General features: G+C 41.3%; 1 protein-coding gene across 2 annotated transcripts in view; it reads right to left on the bottom strand.

Annotated features, from left to right (window-relative positions):
* The window catches only part of SDK1 (sidekick cell adhesion molecule 1), a 982,790-nt gene that overhangs the window by 667,649 nt on the left and 302,679 nt on the right, over positions 1 to 12,462 (bottom strand). Inside the window, exon 1 of one of the 2 annotated variants that reach the window (XM_070064294.2) lies at positions 5,747 to 5,899. The exons of the other annotated variant lie outside the window; for it this stretch is intronic. The gene's annotated coding sequence lies outside the window, so the exon portion shown is untranslated. Of the gene's footprint in view, positions 1 to 5,746; positions 5,900 to 12,462 lie in introns of those variants that run through there. 2 annotated transcript variants of the gene reach the window in all.

The raw sequence follows: 12,462 nt of genomic DNA, 5'->3' as shown, positions 1-12,462 counted from the left end.
CTCCACAGAGCCCAACTTAGGGACACAAGTTACCTCCCATCTGGCAGAAGGTGACTTGAGCTCCAGGGAGCTTTGGGTCTTCTTGTTGGCACATTTTGATAGGAACTATTCAACACACTAGCAACAGTGACAAAACAAACAACAAAACCAGAAGCCATTTCCTAGGCACTGAGCCACACCAGTCACTGATGAGGTAGAAAAGGCCCTAGGGAGCTGCTATTAACAGGGAGAAGGGACATGAACACACAGCGGAGACTCCAGCCAAAAGCTCCCAGGGAGACCCCTGTTTCTCCTTGCACCGATAATCACAAAATCATGTCAACACGCAAATGTGATTTGAGGTCTCCTACTTTTGTGCCCACTTTATTCTGCAAAATGTTACCCAGCCTCCAAAGTGATTTCCTCTTGGTCTGGGCCTGAGTGGTCATATTTAACCTCTTCCAGTTTCATGACCTTCTGGGGTTGAGGTAAGAAGTATCTTAAATTCCTGTGTCCTGAGCTTGGAACAGAAGCAGCTGGGGGATGGACAGGAGATCTTGTGGACTTGGTCAATTCAATTTGTAAGGAACAAAATGCAAATTACTCAGCAAGACATCCAAGACTGTTTATAATCCAACACCATCATTCTTTCCAGGTAAGGGAGACTTACTTTAAGAATGGATGAGGCTGGCGCCGTGGCTCAATAGGCTAATCCTCCACCTGCGGCGCCAGCACACGGGGTTCTAGTCCCGGTCAGGGCGCCGGATTCTGTCCCGGTTGCCCCTCTTCCAGGCCAGCTCTCTGCTATGGCCCGGGAGTGCAGTGGAGGATGGCCCAAGTCCTTGGGCCCTGCACTCGCATAGGAGACCAGGAGAAGCACCTGGCTCCTGGCTTTGGATCATCACGATGTGCCGGCCGCAGCGGCCATTGCGGGGTGAACCAACGGCAAAGGAAGACCTTTCTCTCTGCCTCTCTCTCTCTCTCTCTCTCTCACTGTCCACTCTGCCTGTCAAAAAATAAAAAATAAAAAATTTCAAAAAATTAAAAATAACGAATGGATGAGGATAATTTGATGACAAGGCAACATGAACGCTCTTGAAGTCAAAATGATTCTGATTTACAGACAATATGAGAAATCAGTATTTCCAAACCCATGTCATCAACAACAGAAGGAAGCTTATTAATGAAAAGACAAAAGTAATGAAAAGATCCCCATACTCACACTGATTTAAAAAGGGGTGGGAAGATCGAAAGGTAAAGAACACAAGCGTTCCAGGTGGCAGATGTTAGGGAGGGCAGCAGGAAGTGTTTCAGCTCCCTAACAAGCCTGAGTCTGCAGTAGGGCACAAGCAGTCTGACTTAACATTCAACCACCTCTTTGGGGATCCAGGGACTGAATCACAGGGACTGGATGGTGTCACAGATCACCCCAGAAAGGTGTGAAGGAGACAAAATAAGGAAGGTCTCTGGAAACGCGGGTAAACAAAAACCTATCAGTGTCTGGGTCTCTTTCCCCACGTGCATAACCAGGTGACCCTCAGTTCCTCCAGACAAGCACGGGAGGTTTATTCTCTGCAGAGACTCTAGAATGCCTGTGGTGAGGACGCGTCAGTGCAGAGAGATTACCCAGACACACTCACACAGCCTCAACACAACTGAGCACTGGCAGCCAGCTTATCAACCCAGGAGACTAGGAGAATCTTCCCTGGGGAATCTGGCCTGCTGAAGGGGATGCACCTCAAAATGCCAACATTTAGGTCAAGTTCTGCAACTCTACGGTGCACGAAGATCACAGCGTATGTGGGCTCAGAGGTAGCGTGCACAGCACCTGCTTGCTGTGTCCTTGCAGAAGGAAACTCGGAAATCTCGCTATTTTGAGGGGAAGAACTTTGCAGTTGGTTCTACTTCACAATCCTCAAGTACCACGGCGCTGTAGCAGAGGGACCACAAATAAGGAATAACATACAAGTTTCCCAGCATGACACTCAAAGATTTTCATAACCTATTCCCCTCCTTCCCTATTATTTTCTATCTCAAGACCCTAAAAATTAGCACTTTTAGGGCTTGGCTAAAGAGCTCTAGGGTCCCACAGACCTGATGCCAAGCTGGTTCTAGTGCTTCCTGAGTGACCTTGGGCTGGTTACTTAAATGTTAATAAAAGAAGGCAGGGCCCCCATTGCAGCATAGCAGGTTAAGTTGCCATCTGCAATGCCGGCATCCCATACGGGTGCTGGTTGCTGTTCCAGCAGCTCCATTTCTGAGTCAGCTCCCCGCTAACGTGCTTTGAGAAAGCAGAAGATGGTCCAAGTCCTTGGGCCCCTACACCCATTGCGAGACCCGGAAGAACCTCCTGGCTTCTGGCTGTTGGGGCCACTTGGGAAGTGAACCAGTGGACGGGAGATATCTCCCTCTGTCTCTTCTTCTAACTCTGCCTTTCAAATAAATAAATCTTACCAAAAAAGTCGTAACTTAAAATAGCAAAAGATACATAAACAGAGAAATAATATAAAAAGGCATAATAGACACAAAAGAGTATGTAGAGTGGGATTCCATGTGCATGAGTTCTAAACAAAGTTACCCCATGGGGAGAGGCATCAGATAGGGGGTTTCTAGGTGGAATGGAGGCACTGATTCTACAATGATTTCAGCAAACTTCATGAAATTACTGGAAGGCTTTCTATTTTAAATGCCATGGGATAAAAAAAAAGTCTAGTTAAAACCCGCATTTTATAATACATCAATTATACTTTAATTTAAAAAGAAAAATAACAATAAGATATTTTAATAAGGTGTGATTTAACAGTCAATAAAGAATATGGGTTTATAATTTGAGTAAATTGCTGATTGATAATTACCTCATAATAGCATGGTACTTTTTATTAAAATGGATTTTTTCCAACAAAACATCAATTGTTAAAAAAGTGGAATACAGAGAAAAAACACAAAGGGGAAAAAAACCACCAATACAAACATTGTATTGTTAAAAAAATCTATAGTGCTTGCCTTATCATTTCTTTTATTTACTTTCAGACATTTTTCTTTTTCTTTTTTTTATTTGACAGAGTTAGTGAGAGAGAGAGGGAGAGAGACAGAGAAAGGTCTTCCTTCCATTGGTTCACCCCCTAATGGCCACCACAGCCGGAGCCATACTGATCTGAAGCCAGGAGCCTGGTGCTTCCTCCTGGTCTTCCATGTGGGTGCAGGTGCCCAGGCACTTGGGCCATCCTCCACTGCCCTCCTGGGCCACGGCAGAGAGCTGGACTGGAAGAGGAGCAACCGGGACCAGAACCCGGCACCCATATGGGATGCTGGTGCCGCAGGCGGAGGATTAACCAAGTGAGCCACGGCGCTGGTCCCCATTTTTCTATATAATTTTTACAAATTATTTAAATAGCATAGGAACAATTAGGATTTAAGAAAAAAGGTAAGATTTACACTTTAAATTTCTTGTTGAAGTATTAATGTTAGAAGTAAGTATGTTCAGGAATCTGCTTACATGAAATAATTTCCAAGACATAAGGGAGAAAATTCAAGGTGCTATGAAGTACATGTATCATGATTTCTGTGCAAACCCTGAGACATGCATGAATTTTTTTAGCAATTGTTAGCTCTGCCACTGAAGACTGTTTTCTTTTAATCCACTTTCAGTCAGGGTGTTGGCCAACTTTCATTTCTCACCTTATACATTTTAATAATACCTGAAATTCCAAGCATGTTATTTTTACATATCCACACAAAGCATTTGTATTAATCACTCAACTTACAAAGACCAATGAAGACTTATGTTGTCAGAAGATAGGGGACTATTTTAAATGGAGGGAACATAGGGGATCTTGTCTAGCTGAGAAGCCTTGACAGCAGAGAATTTAAGAGACCTGCAGAAGCCACAGAGCAGGCGAGCACTGTAACAGCCTGGACCTGAGTCCTCTTCACTCCCAGCCCAGCCTCTCTTTGTGCAGCCACAAAGCACAAAGTAATCAACTACTGTTCAATTTAAGACAGCCATAAATTTATGAATGCAACACTCAACACTAATGCATGTAATGAGAATAATATACATTTTACTTTTAAATTAGGCCAAATAAACAAAGGGACTCTCTATAGCCTACCAGTTTTCTTTTGTTTTAATGAAATAAAAGAACTACCCACACTTAGCACAATCATACTAATGAAAATTAATGTACAAAATTTATTTTATTAGCTTTGATAGTTCTGAAGTAAATCGGTACATTTTGTTCATTTAAACCATGAGGCGTAATGCATTTTTCCTCACTTTACAAGACCCTTAGCATTTATTAGTAAAATGGTTTTTGAGAAAACCTCCACCACTGCACATTCTTTGAGAAAACTAAACTTCCTTTTTGATACACGGCTTTAAAACATCTGAATTATTCTGTATGAAATGATTTCCCTCAACTAAGTTTATGGGAATTAAGAAAATGACCCATTATCTCATCCTAATTAAGGATCACAGTAATGAAGTATCTCGTAGGAGTAGTTCTCAACCTCCTAAGTGGCCAGCAATTCCAACAGAAGAATAAAGAATATGCTGTAATTCATTACTTTAAACCCAACTTAACCCCTAAGGTACGGTGAAATTGGGAAAGTAGAACCGTAATGCACCTAAAAACACCCTTTGAGTCCAAAAGAAAAGACAAAGACTCTGCTCCCAACTCCTCCAACAAAACCTCACATTCTTGAAACATCACAGTAACATTTGTATTAAAAATCCAAAATAATACATTTTTCAGAAGTCACAAAACTTTCTATGATAATCCAATGCAATGTCTAACACTCTAATTTAAGCCTTTCTTATGCTGAATTTCCACAGATCCCTAGTTTTGCTAGTTAAATATGGATAACCAAATACACTCAAAAGGAAATAATGAAACTGCATAGAGGACGGGGTCTTCAAAAAGTCCATCGAAAATGCCTATTATGAAAAAAACTATTAAAGTGTTTTGCACCAAATAAAATTATATTTTATTTTATTATATAATAATATAATATATTAATATAATAAATTATATATTATATAATATATGTAATAATATATATTATATATAATAATAAAATAATAATAAAAATATAATAAAATTATAATTTCCACACATGTTTGGCAGTTCCTTTGTGTATACTGAAGTAACATGGATCACTTAGTATAGTGGTCACCCTCGTGTGCATGTAGCTTATGAAGGAGAAAATACTGGCCAATGGATAACTCAGGAAAGTCTTCCCCAGAAAAGAGACTAAAACAAACAAGGAAGCAGGATACACAAACTCAGTCACCGTAGGACACCACATCACACCCCTCAGGATGGGGACTATCCAAAAGATGAAGGCAGACACTGGGGAGGATGTGGAGAGACTGGAAACCTGTATGTTGCAGAACTGTAAAATCGTGCAGCCACTATGGAAAACAGTGTGGAAGTTCCTCCAAAACATGTAAGATGAAAGCACCATATGACTCAGCAATCTCAGTTCTAGTATAAATCTACAGCAACTGAAATTAAGATCCTCCATTCTCTGCGGCATTATTCACGCTAGCCAAGACACAGAAGCACTAAATGTCCATTAACAGACGAAAAGATAAAGCAAATATGGTCTATACATACTGTGGAGTATTAATTAGCATTTCAAACAGGAAGGACATTTGGTAACATGTAACAAGGTGAATGAACCTTATGCTAAAGAAAATCATCCAGTCACACAGGACAAACACGACATGGTTCCCCTTGCAAGAGGCATCTACAACAATCAAACCCACAGAAGCAGGATCAGCTCAGCGGTCACCAGGGGCAGCAGAGACTATGTGGAGCTGTCGATCAGTTTCCATAACACGAAATGCATAGGTTCTGCACATCCGCTGTGGAACATTATCCCTACAGTTAGCAGTTCTGTATTGTACATTTGAAAATCTGTCACCAGGGGAGATGATCTCACGTTGTTTTCTTACCAAAAAAATAAAACAGAGGCAATGAAGAAAGCAAACAAGGAAACTGAACACCCTCAGATAATAAGAAAACTCTTGTGAAACAACGACAAAGGGCAAAGAGAGAGGAGAGCAAAGGAAAAGAGGAAAACAAGTTTAGTTCAGCAGGCCCAGTGGAAACTGGCAAGAGTTGTAAAAAGAGATAAAATGACAGAAGGAAATCATCAAGGGAACAATGCAAAAAAAAAAAAAAAAACCTTGAAAACATGAATTTCCACATTTTAAGGATAAACAGAAAATCTAGTGCCATTTTTCTTTATTGACCTATGGTAATAATTGGCTTCATATGGTACATGAGTTAAGTTGCTAAAAGAAAAATAGATTCATATTTAAAACTGCTTATCAAATAAGTTCTTACTGTCAGAGAAATATACAAAATTGATTTTAACATCACCCTCAAAATAAAATTTATATGTTTAAAGATGAATATATGCCTTACAAATGACTTTTAAAGTCTGAGTAATTCATATTCCTTTAGCATTTACCAAAGCTATTGTTTTTTACATAGTTTTAATTTTCATTTTATATGAAAAGCAAAGAGACAAAGAGAGAGTTCGATATTCCAACAACTCCCAAAAGGCCCCCAGCAGGAAGATCTGGATCTTAGCTAAAGCCCAGAACCTGGAGCTCAAATCGGATCTCAAATTTAGGTGGCAGGGACCCAGCACTTGGGCCTTCACCTGCTGCCACCCAGGATGCACATCAGCTGGGAGCTGCATCGTAAGCAGCACCAGGTGTTGGCACTGGTGTTGTGGGTAAAGCTGCCACCTGCAACGCCAGCATCCCATATGGGTACCACTTCCAGTCCCAGATGCTCCATTTCTGGACCAGCTCCCTCCCAATGTGCCTGGGAAGGCATACAGATGGCCCAAGTGCTTGGGCCCTACCACTCTTGTGGGATACCCAGATGAAGCTCCTGGCTCTCGACTTTGGCCTGGCCCAGCCCCAGCCACCACTGAGGCCATTTGGGGAGTGAACCAGTGGATGGAAGATCAATCTCTCTCTCTCCCTCTCTGTCTCCCTGTAACTCTGCCTTTCAAATAAACAAAATCTTTTCTTTTTGAGTAAAGTAGCAACATCAGGACTTGAAACAGGGAATACTCTATGGGATGCAGGTGTTCCAAGCAGCTTCTTATTGCCACCCAACATCAAATACCTGCCCCTGAAGGTCTTCTTACTCAACTTCTCATTTCACGTGTGACGTTTACAACCTTTGTTCCTCTCAAAAGGACAGTACTGTACTGCCTGTGTTAGAAAAAGGAAATCTAGGAGGTAAGCGCTGTGGTGTAGCAGGTAAAGCCACCACCTGCGGTGGTGGCAGGAGCCTCAGCTGTTCCACTTCCAATCCAGCTCTCTGCTGTGGCCTGGGAAGCAGTAGAAGATGGCTCAAGTCCTTGGGCCCCTGTATCCATGTGGGAGACCCGGAAGAAGTTCCTGGCTCCTGGCTTTGGATTGGAGCAGCTCCGGACATTGCGGCCATCTGGGGAATGAACCAGCAGATGGAAGACCTCTCCCTCTGCCTCTCTCTCTTCCTCTCCTTCTCTCTCTGTGTAACTCTGACTTTCAAGTAACTAAATAAATCATTAAAAAAGAAAGAAAAAAGAAATCTAATCAGAGCAAGATCAGCAGTAACATTCCCGTATCAGGCATTTGATAAGAGAAATGCCCCTTACGTGTTCAAAGTGCCTCCCTGTATTTTTTCCATTTAATGAGTGCGTGTATTGGTCAAACGACTGGTGCTTTTGAGGAGGATGAGCAGAACAAGAATAAGAGGCAAAGGATGACAGCAGGGCCACAGAACGAAGGTGGCAGAGAGGGAAGATTCTAGTAATACCAAAGCTATAAAGAGAAAAAGCTGAGTCGCTCCACATGCATGTAGAAACATCTAAAGGTACTCTGCTTTCTAGCCTAGATAGGAGGGTGAGTAACAAGAGCACCCATCAAAGAGAACACAGCCTTTTTTTTACCTATTAAGACTGCTAACCATGTACATAATAATTACCTGGAGTTAACACTACAGAATAGAGAAGCAGTGTGCTTCTAGACAGCATACTCGAGTCTTAAACCAAGGGTTCTAACACGATTCAGTGTGCGCAAGCTTGAGCCATTCGCAGAATACTCTTAGGGCTCACCTGTGAAAACAAAGGTCTCAGGTAAGACCCAACATATGAGTCAGCAGCGAGAACAAAGCTCCAAACTGGGAAATAAGAACGTCTGGCACAGCGAAGGCATCTGGAGGGCCACTAGCCCAGGCACTTCCTTCCTGATGCCCACACTCTCCTCTTCCAGAATCCTGGCTGACCACACACGGGGCTTCCCACCAAGTGTGGTTTCATGAGCCACAGAGAATAAAATCCAAAACCCTCAAGGGAACAAGAAGAGAGGTGGATCCAAGAGAAGAAATGGCAACTGACCAAGGAGAGGGGAAAAAACCCTAAAAGCAAGCATGACTCTCAACTTGCCAAAAATAGAGGTCCCAAGACCTCAGAAAAAAAGATCCAATCACATCGCATCCTTTGATTAAAAAAAAAAGAGGAGGAAAGTAAGGAGGTAGAAAGTACGAAACCTATTTTATAAAAATTTCCATCAAAATGGTTAAATTTAAAAGATTTGAGTCCTTGAATGTTTAAGACTCAGTTACCTGGAAAACTAATTTATGATCAGTTACCTGGAAAATTCCATCTTATTCAGGAAAGTGACCAGACAAATGGGGTGTTACTGAATGAGCTACTTTAGTACAAATAAATGAATCAAGTGTAAAACAAAAGCCTGCTTAATTTCTACACAGCTTATCTTACCTGAACTGCAAAGTATCTCCCTTGAATTTCTTGAACAGGTTGAATATCCCTTATTTGAAATGGCTGGGATCAGAGGTGTTTCAGTTTTCAGGGTTTTTTGGATTTTGGAATTACCAGATTAGGAATACTTAAAAATAATAATGTGTCACACTTTACATTGTTAAGATAAGCATGGTAAGTAATAAACCAAAAATGCCCCCCCCTTTTTTACAGGCAGAGTGGACAGTGAGAGAGAGAGACAGAGAGAAAGGTCTTCCTTTTGCCGTTGGTTCACCCTCCAATGGGAGCCGCGGCAGGCGCACTGCGGCCAGCGCACCGCGCTGATCCGATGGCAGGAGCCAGGTGCTTCTCCTGGTCTCCCATGAGGTGCAGGGCCCAAGCACTTGGGCCATCCTCCACTGCACTCCCTGGCCACAGCAGAGAGCTGGCCTGGAAGAGGGGCAACCGGGACAGAATCCGGTGTGCCAGCACCGCTAGGCGGAGGATTAGCCTAATGAGCCACGGTGCCGGCAAAAATGCCCCCTTTTTAAAAATAAACTCTTCCATGTGTCACTTTTATAAATTGTCATTACCCAGGTGGAACAAAAAAATAAAATTGGAATAAATTTCATTATCTATACCAATGAGGGAAAAGATAGCATGGATGACACCAAATAATGAACACATTAAATTACTTATATTTGACTATCTGAGAAATCCCTAGCTAGTGGCACGAATTTAATTACTTGCATACCCAAAATGTTCTACCCAACCTATAGTCCCTTCTGCCTATACTCAGAATACACTCAGAATTGGTTCTTAGTGAAAAAGTCCAAAGACACACTAACTACTTAATTTGTAGGTAGTTTAAATTCATTTTTTTTCCAAATTTTAAGAAACTAAAACTTAAATTGATCCTAAAGTTAGCCTTCCAGATGCCTATTAATTAAGTGGAAACTAAATGTCACATTTTTCTCTACCTTTAGTTATAATCAAAATAACAAACATTTCAATAGAAAGCTAAGAGTAAAGGACTTCCGTAAGTCTTAATACAAGACAATGATTAAGATCAATCCAAAACATGTCCTTGAAACACTGAGGCAAAATGCAGTGGACTTACCAAAATATCCATGTTTAATATCAACTGAAAACTACGTTGAGTACTTTTGTCTAACAAGTGGGAATTTCGTCAGATCTTGTTAGACTCTTCAATAAATGATTCACACACTAGCTCATGAGCCAGAGTTATTTTGATAGAGCATTCTAACAGCCTAACTCCAAACACTGGTCACATCATTTCCAAATCGATGACAATTCAGAGATATGTCAACTATATTATAAGTACTTATTGTTATGAAACAAAGTTGAACAATATTTAGATTTGACTTCCTGATTAATTGCTTACTATGTGTTATACATAAAGAAATAAGGCAAAAGATTCTTTCTGAAAAGGTTCTTAGAAAAATACTCATAGATGTAATTTCATAGACTGTCTAGGGGGCCAGCAATGTGGTGCAGCAGGTTAAGCTGCTGTGTGTAGTGCCAGCATCCCATATGGGCAACACTATGAGTCCTGGTGGCTCTGCTCCAGATCCACACCCTCCCTAATGTGCCTGGGAAAGCAGCAGAAGATGGCCCAAGTGCTTGGGCCCCTGCACCCACATGGGAGACTTGGAAGAGTTCTGGGCTCCTCGCTTTGGTGAGGCCCAGCCCCAGATGTCGCAGCCATTTGGGGAGTGAATCAATGGATGGAAGCTACTTCTTCTATCTCTTCCTCTCTCTCTCCTCCTCCCTCTCATGCTGTAATTCTTTCAAAATAAGTAAATAAATCTTTAAAAAAAGAACTAGTTAGCAGTAGACAGCTTCTATAGATTACCACAGCTTAATAATATGGTGAAGGATGTTTCCTTTTAGTAATATGAAGGCCCTAAATTTTAATAATCATTTAGTCACAGAGACAAACAAAATCCATGAACTTCCACTGAAAAGGTTTAAGCAGCAGGGGGATAATGAACAACTGTGTAGGATATGATAGAAGATATTTTTACATTAAAAATATCAAATTTCTGCAAAAATCCAGTTGAAATGGGTCACTCCTAAGATTCCATGGTTTACTGCATCATTACGTTTAAAAGTATGCAAATGAACTCATTGCTATCTTGAGCAGGTAAAATGGGAATGTCTAGACCTATCACTAGGGTGAGTGTAAACTTGTTGCTAGGTTTTAGGAAGATAATTTGTCATCACTCTTCAACAGACTTTGTACTGTTCTTGATCTTTGATTTAGTGGTAACATTATCAGAACTCTATCCTATGGGATACTTTTAAGTACAGACTTCCATCAATAAAGTTGTTCATCACATAATAGTGAAATATTAGAACTCTGAAACTATAGCAGTGCTAAATTAAGAAATATAATGAAATATTTTGCCAATAAAATGTTGTCTATAAATACCTTTGAAAGAAAAGGGAAACAATTATGAATAATATATTTATGGGCAGCATGCCACACAGCTGACTCATAGAATGACAAATGCCCTAAACAGCACTCTGGCCTCAGAATCAGCCCTTAAGGCATTTGGATCTCGCTGAAAAGCTTATGAGAGCATTTCAGACATGGAAAGCCAAGACACTGTGGCAAAAAATGGCTTTCATGAAAGATCTCTGTGAGTCAGATCCCACTGGAAAGAAGGGACGGACCATCAAAGAAGGAAGTACCTTTCTCTGAAGGGAGGAGAGAACTTCCACTTTGCTTGTGGCCCTGTCTAAATAATGATGTGTAGCAGCTGGGACTCAAACCGGCACCCACATGGGATGCCAGTGCTTCAGACCAGGGTGTTGACCTGCTGTGCCACAACGCCAGCCCCGATGAAGGTAATTTCTAAACAAGAATAAGTATCATATTTTATCTTAGGCAGTAGTCGAGTGCCTTAATGTCTGGGAGCAGGAAGGTATGGCTATCTTACTGTGGCTTTACTAAACAGTTTTCATACACTTCCCTAACTGCTAAGATGCCACCCAGTCTGTAGGGACAGAACCCAGTCAGAGCAGACAAATCATCTGTACAGACTGGTAGCTGTTGCTCTCTCTGGGTCACTGTCTAACAAAACAATCTCATGAAAGGGGTAAAAATTAGAACTGACTGCCCACCTATCCAAGGAGAATCCGTATGCCATCTACTGCTGATTTTAGCTTTGCTCACTGGTTTTAACTTTACTCACTCATGGGATTTAAGGATCCTAGGTAGGTAATCCAATATTATGCAGATTCTTAGCTCTTTCTATTTATATATGGCAAACCTTGAAAGTCTCCCTCTAGATCTCTGTACCCAATACTATACTCTTACAAATTCACCATCTGCCATGCCTCTACACCCTCAATTTCCTCTCAATCACCCACCACCTTCTTTGTGAAAGAAAAAGCAGGCTGTCCTCTGATGTCCCTGTGAAGGAGGCTGGTTTTCTCCCCCACATCCAATATGCCGCTGGCCTAAAAGTAGAAGGCTATGCTGGTTCCTGATTGCTTTCAGAACTTCTTTAACACTTTCAGAAAACTCAAAGAAATGGCCCCAAACCATTTCTATAAGTTTCCTATTGCTGCTGTAACAGGCTACCACAGTTAGTAGCTTAAAAGAACACAAATTTATTATCTCATTTAGTGGGGGTCAGAAATATGAAATGAATACTACTGGCCTGAAATCAAGGTGTCCCCAGG

This window comes from Oryctolagus cuniculus, chromosome 19 (assembly GCF_051225735.1).
Source record: "Oryctolagus cuniculus isolate XC-2025 breed Fujian yellow rabbit chromosome 19, ASM5122573v1, whole genome shotgun sequence".
Lineage (NCBI taxonomy): Eukaryota > Metazoa > Chordata > Mammalia > Lagomorpha > Leporidae > Oryctolagus > Oryctolagus cuniculus.
Note: the sequence above shows the minus strand (reverse complement) of the source record. Positions and strands in the feature narration are given on the sequence as shown.